This window comes from Alligator sinensis, unplaced genomic scaffold (assembly GCF_000455745.1).
Source record: "Alligator sinensis unplaced genomic scaffold, ASM45574v1 scaffold80_1, whole genome shotgun sequence".
In the NCBI taxonomy this organism is placed as follows: Eukaryota; Metazoa; Chordata; order Crocodylia; family Alligatoridae; genus Alligator; species Alligator sinensis.
Window position 1 is genome coordinate 947,174 of NW_005842206.1, and position 7,512 is coordinate 954,685.

Consider the following 7,512-nt stretch of genomic DNA (forward strand, 5'->3'; position numbering starts at 1 on the left):
GCAGGAGGGAAGGATGCCCTACAGACTGTCACTGAGGCCACAGCCAGAGCATTAGAGGGAGTGCTGGCCAGGTCAGATCTTAGAGTTCACACATAAAACTCTTGCCCTTGCAGACATTAGAGCAAAAGACTAAGACTGACCCAACAATTATATCACACCCAGCAATTGCATCACACTTAAAATGCCTCTGGAACATAATCCACAATCAATGTGTCCAAAGAATCCAGGTGAAAAGACAGTGGGGCCCCAGAGGCTACAGTCCAAACCATTCAGAAACTAAACCAGTGTTATACAGATTAGCAAGATACCACAGGAAAATTTTTTGTTCATAATTCTCTCCCAAATCATCTATTAATAAGATTTTGGTCTTATTTAGCGAGTAGAAAAATGGGGCTTAATAAATCACCATAAAAAGGGTTGAACATTACCAAAAAAAGACAATTAATACTTAATATTTTCCTTTTGTCTCTCTGATCACATCCACTTCAATGTGGAAAAGAAAAGAGGAGAAAAATACTGAAGATTATCATTGTAACAGGAGCTCAGGTAGGAGCCCCATTACTAGGGTGGTCACAGGAGCAGGTAACCATGGGGAGCACTTCACACAGGTGAGGGGAGTTGCTTACCTGGGGAAGATCAAGGTAATCAGCTCACCATCATCTATATATGCCCAGCGGTGAGGGAAGGCATTTTGCCTTTGGGCACTGGCGGAAGAGTAGTAGATCGTGGAGGAAGGAGAGAAAAAGGGAAAGAAGCAAGACCATGGACAAGGAAAGCCAGGGACCACAGACCCCGTGACACCATGGCCAGCTGGTAAGGAAGCAGGGTACTCACCCGAGGCCCATGGCTGATGCAAATAACTCAAGGAAGATCTGGGGTTCCGGGGGAGCAACACTCCAAGAAGATCCCCTGAAGAAGAGGGTCCGCAGGTGGCATACGGGAGCAAAAGCAGTGTGGAGCCATTTGCTCCATCATGTGCGGGCCGGGAGCGATCCGGGCCCTTTTTGTGCTCCGCGCAGGCTGTGGCCAGCAGCCCGGGCACGCTGGGTCGGAGAAAACAGGCGACACGCTAGAATTAGTCACGGACGCTTAATGGTTGTTTAAGATTGTTTCCTTACACCGAAGATGGTCGCGGTGCAGGCAGGAAAACTTGCTTGAGTTGCAGTTACAGATAGAAAAGAAGAGAGGCGGACTAGAGTTCCTTCCCGTGAACATTCTTCTAGCCCATCCGGTTGGAGACTCTAAACCGTGAGCCCGTCGCGCCAACCGAAGAAAGTACTCGAAACAAAGAGCTCTGAATAGACTCACACGAAGTTTGCTAGGCTCCGTGGAACGAAAGCGCGCAGGGAAGGGTACGTCGAGGGATTAGGCGGCGACGGGGAGAAGAATCGATAGGTGATCAGTCTATTGATCAGCAGCCTCAGGTCAAATCTCCGTAGAGGCACTCTGCAGCGTGCTCAAAGTTGTCCGACTTGGGCGGAAACCACTCAAGCCTCTTATAAGGCTAGCAAGCCAATCGCTAGCCGCCACGTAGGAATAATTTAGAACTGACCGATAGTGGGGCACGAATTTGAATACGAATGGCGGGAACTCCTTGCAACGTGCATTTCCGTGCTGCAACAAAGAAATGCACCCTGCAAAGAAAGCTACTGGTGGTGGGAATTCTTTTGCACCGGGGTTCTCCTCTGCAGCAGAAAACTCCACCATGCAAAGAAGCTGCAATTTAGCGGGAACAATTTAGCAGTGTCAAAGCGCACACGCATCAAATCACACCCTTGGGTTGTGACACATCAGACAGCGAAGGACAGAGCTGGGTTCATGATCGGACACAGGGAGATAGTATCAGAGACAGCTCCTTGTTCGATGCTGGCGGAGATGCTGGTAATATTCCTTGCTAAGGCATTAATTAGCAAGGGAGGTATTGCTCGCACCAAAATAGACTATCGTCCCCGGGACACTCCCCGACTTACAAGTTATTAAAGTGGCTGTATTGCTTCACTCGCTAATGAAGTAATTAGTATGGTGAAGCAACTATGTAACCCTGCTAAAAATGAAACCAGCACTGGAAAGCTTACCATCTGGGTAGTTTGTGGTAGTTTTCTCGCCCCAAAGAATAACACTGAACTTTTTTTTTTCAAATCAAAGTGTGACGTTGGGCGTCTCACGTCCAGTATCACCCGCCCCTGGGTAGCCCCTCCCCTCGTCTCGCCTGCCACAACTTTGCTGTTAGGTGTGATGTGTAGGAGGGTTGCAGTGGAGCTCTTTTACCTGAGGGGCTCCCTGGTGCGGGTGTACTCTTGGTTGCCTCTTTGGTTGTTCCACGGGGCTTCGCCACCCCTACACCCCGTCCACTCGCCAACTGGTCACTTGCTGTAGGATGGTGCCCTGCGATGCTCTGCAGGCTTGCTTGCTGGTGGTATCTTCCTCTGATCTAGAAATAACACTCCGCCGGGATGGGGAATCTTTCTGGACTGACGCCCTGGACCCAGCGGCCACTAGGGACCACTCCAACCGTCCCTGTCCCCGTCTCACTTAGGGGTGGTGATAATTAGTGCGGGGTGCCTCGCTGCGCACCCGGAGTCTCCCTTCCTAAGAGGGATCCTGGCTCCTCTTCAATCCCTACCTGAAGTAGGGCAGGGAGCTTCCTGCTACTTGCCTCCTGCAGAGGCTTAGAGCCTACTCCTGCCTCTGCCAGAGGCTGTCCTGGTGCCGAGCCACCTAGGGGAGGCTCTCTCACTGGGGAAGTTGCAGCACAACGGACGTGCTGCTCATCTCTCTCTCTCTCCGGCTTCCCCCTCCCGCAGAGTTTGCTGGGCTTTTAAACTTTCCCACGGCGACCGGAGTGGTCACCGCGATTGGCTCAGCTGTTCCCCTTACTGGGAACAGCTGTTTAAACAGCCGGCGTAATGCCGGCTCATGCGGCTGTAATGGCGGCTGCAGCTGCTGCCGCGGTCCCAGCTTTGACGCTGCTGTCCCTCCCGGGGGTAAGTAACCTGGCCCGGGGTTCTGTTTAGGGGCTGTCGCTGCCCCCCAATCCTCCCTGTCCTCTGTCTGTGCCCGTGACGGCGGCACGCCGCTGTCACACAAAGTCATGGCAGATACGTTCAGAGGGAGACTGAGATAGACCCAGCTGCCCTCCCACAATCATGACGGTATTTTTATCACATTCTTCCATTAACATCCAAGGGATTTATCCCACAAGAGAAAAGGCAGGAGATCTGATCATCAGGCGCCAAACATCAATGTTCTCCTGGAAATGCAAGAACATCCATGCAGAAGCTCTGTATCTCTGCATTGACTGCAGGGCCCCTGGAAGTACAGCTCATATTGCTAGGATTTCTACTACGTCTATTCACACACAAACAGTGTTTTAAGAAGATCCTCTGAAGAAGTGGCTGTTCAAAACAGTTAATATGGTGTCAAGCTGTACCTTCTACCTTGTAGAAATCCTGAAATTTGCCAGTGACTATACCCAACCTTCCAACTCACACCCACAGCAAACCTCTTCCTATTGGAAATGGTGCCAAAGAGACATCTCCATTCACCTCTGAGCAAGAGGCAAGTCTACTCTCCACATAGCACATTTATCTTTTCCATCCCTTGCAGTAGCATTTCTTGAGAGAACCATGATGTTAAGGTTTTTCAGAGCAGCTAACCCAATCTAAAGTGACTTGAATATTCAGACCAGCAGCCTACAGGAAGTAATACTGCATTCATTTATCAAATGTAGGTTAGCTAATCAGCAACAAAATGTTAATTGACAATACAGCATTACAAAAAAATAAAAGATAGACCAAAATGGAAACAACTATTTTAATTTATGCATTGATTGTAATAACTCTATTGAAATAAATATATGTAGGGGATACTATGGATGGAACTTTGAAAGACAGCAAACATTTATTGAGCCCTCTCCTTTAACCATAAGCATCTCTCCCAAAACTTAGGACTCACAGTGACTTCAGTACACATGAAAAAGATGATGTATTGCAGCTACTAAAGAAGATGGCATGAATTAAAAAAAGAACCATATATTTGAATTCTTTAAGTTAGTGCACTTTCTCAGAACATGGCTACATTATGGAGGGTCTACTATGGAAGAGCCATTATAGAAAGTTTGGATCCAAGGAAAAATGTAAATAGCAGTTAACAGATGACTTCATCTCAGTAGACTTAAATGGCATCTGCTTGAAAATTATCTCTAATGCACAAGCTGGATTCTGAAAGTACTGCACAATTTGGCAAACTTTGATTTAGACAGTCTCACTCAGTCAGAAGGAATGAAGTAAGATTGGCTGGATGTTTATGAAAATAATTACCAGAGAACCACAAAACTCTGTCAAGAGGTACTGAAAATCCAAGTAATCAGCATAAGCACTTCAAAGGAAACACAGAGACCCTTATCAAGCTTAAGCATTTGTTATGTGCACATCACTGAAGAATCTAGGACCCATTTGTTAGTGACTTCAGACAGTTCATTAACTCTCCCTTTCTTTCTCACAGATGGGTAAATGAGGCATGTTTTGTTAAATACTATGTACATTTTGGGATCCATCTGTTTGTTGCAGGGGTGTGACTACTGAGGAAAGGTTCCTCACAAATAAATGCAGCTGTTGGAACCAAAATGATTTTATCATATTTTGGCTTTCATCAGTGTTCCTCTGAAGTGTCATGTTCCACAAAGAAAGAGGCAGTTCCTGAAGTAGCTAGCTGGTAACATGTTTAGTATACTTTATAGATCAAGACTAAGACTTCAAAGGGAATACAGAAGTTTTTCAACAATGAAAACTTTTAATGTAAAAAGGAATAATCTAGTGTGATGTGCCCCAGCCCCAGATGTAGCCTGGGTGCGGGCTTGGACAGATGTTCAGTTTCTCCATGGAGAGTCCCTGCTCTCTGAGGAAAAACCACAAGAGTACAGAAATTCTCATTTTTGTCACAGAGTAAAAGTGGCCATTCAAGAAGAAAAAACACAGTGTTGGGCGAGGGGAGGTGGAGGGAGGGGGCGGTAGGACTCTGCACAGCATAGACCTTGTCCCCACCTTCCCTGACCCTGCTGATTCCTGCCTACATTCGCTTAAAAAAAAAAAGACTAAAAGCTTGCAAAGCCATCTAGGATTCATGCACTAGGGACATGTGGCAGCCCAGTGTCTGCACTACAGGGTTGCTTCTTCTCTGCTTGAACTTCTTTACAGGTCAGTTTTTTTTGCAGGAAAACAAACCTGGGAAAGTTGTTCTGAAAGAATTGAATGTGTGTATGCAGCCTGAGACACCATCACGGGGGTGCTTCCATGCCTTTGGAGTACCTTTTGGCTCCAAACCCTTTGCTGCTGTCTGCTGCTTGACCACTGAGAACCAGCTGAGATGGGCCAGAGGCCAACTCCTCAGGCCTGTGATGCCTCAGCCCCATCTGCCTTGCTCAGGCCTTGCCAACCCTTAGCAAAGGAGATTTTGCCAGCTAGAAGCATCACACCTTTGTCTGGTTATGCACTTGGAAGAGATGGATCCCTTCTCATAGAATGGGCAAGCCTGTATGGTAAAATACTCTTGAATCACAGTTAGTTCTGACACTAAGTGGGTAAAAAGATTTTTAAAAAGGACTTATTATTAAAAAAACAACAACAAGAAAAAGCATAAGAAATCAGTAATCCTATGTTGAGATCATAGAATCATAGACAACCAGTGTTGGAAGGGACCTCAGAAGCAATGTTCCCTCTAAGAAGTAGTGGTCTGCGAGCGCGCCGCTTAGGTCCGTGAGCATCCTGCTTCAGTATGCAAGCGCGCCGCTTCAGTTCTGCCTCCCCATTTCGATGCGGCATGAGACACGTACCGAAGGTAAGCACCTCACTCCTCACCTGGGCAGGCAGCGGAGGTTGAGGCCTGGCACAGTCTCCACTGGCTCTGAGGAACTGCTCCTCTCCCCTGCATCACCTCAGGGAGGTGAGGAGGCACGTGGCATCAGGGCCAGGGAGTAAAGCACTTCCCTGGAGCTGGCAGAGCCCATGGAGCAGTTCCCTGGAGCTGGCGGAGCCTGCACCAGCTCCCAGCCCCAGCCTCCAACCCTGCGTGCCTAACCTCGGGGAGGAGCCACTGCCTGCCCCAAGTGAGGCTCTGCTGGCTCTGGGGAACTGCTCCACTCCCTGGCCCTGATGCCACATGCCTCCTTACTCCCTAAGGCAATGCAGGGGAGTGGATCAGTTCCCTGGAGCCAGCGGAGCCCGTGCCAGGCCCCCCACCCCTGCCTCACCTCAGAGCTTACCTTCAGCTCCTCTCCCAGTGTGAGGCCTTGAGAAGTTGGTGCACGGCCAGAGTTGTAGTTGTGTACGGCTGTGCACCTTAGAGGGAACCCTACTCAGGAGGTCATCAAGTCCAACTCCCTGCTCAAAACGGGACTATCCCCCAACTAGATCATCACAGCCAAGGCTTTGTCTAGCCAGGTCTTAAAAACCTTTCAGGATGGATATTCCACAATCTCTCTGGATAACCTGTTCCAGTGTTTTACTACCCTCTCCTGGTGAGAAAATTCTTTCTGATATCTAACCTAAACTTCCCTTGCTGCAGCTTGAGACCAATTGTTCCTTGTTCGGTCATCTGCCACCACTGAGAAAAGTCTAGCTCAGGGACAGGCAAAATACAGCCTGAAAGCTAGATCCAACCCCTCAGGGCCCCTCCAAAAAACAATTACCAGCTTGTGGCTGCCCCTATAAAAGCCAGAGGGAGGTGGGCTTTGAAGTTGCATGCCATTGGACCAGGCAGTCCTTCCACCACTATGAAACTCCAAGCATTTCATCTGGGAGCCCCATGTGGAGGCACTGAGCATGATGGTGCATGACTGGGCAGCTGGTGAGTGGGGAGGGGAGCTCCTGCCAGCGGGGGGGGGGTGGGGTTTGTGGGTGGGTATGCCCCCCCACCCCATCACAGCACACAGCCCCTGACACCAGCAGTAGCTGGCAGCAGGTCTTCAGAGTGCTCCTGGCTCACTTCAGGCAGAGCTCCCCAGAGGCACGTGACTCCAGCTGAATCCTGGGAGCTTCATATGGCAGCACAAATCCTACCCTGCCTTTTGAACCAGACCAGACTGGCTCTGTGTCAGCATGTGGGGCTCCTGGCACTGCAGGCAGGAGCCTCGTGCTATCAGGCCAGACAAGGCCAGCTCCATGCCTCCACATGGGGCTTCCAGCACTCCAGCAGGGAGCTGCATGTGGAAGCAAAAAGCCCGCCTGGCCCGATGGCGTGCAACTCCCTGCGGCTCCCAGTCCACACACCATTCGGGGAGGCAGGTTCTGTGCCTCCATGTGCAGCTCCCTGCTGGAGTGTTGGAAGACCCACATGGAAACAGAGCCAGCCCATCTGATGGCACATGGCTCCTGCCGGTAGTGCTAGGAGCGACAAATCCTGGCATGGAGACAGCCCAGTCTGGCTTGAAGGTGCATGCCAGCAGGCCAGGCCAGGAGGGCTCCATACCATGAAGTGCAGCCCCCAGGATTCAACTGGAGCTGCACACCACCAGGG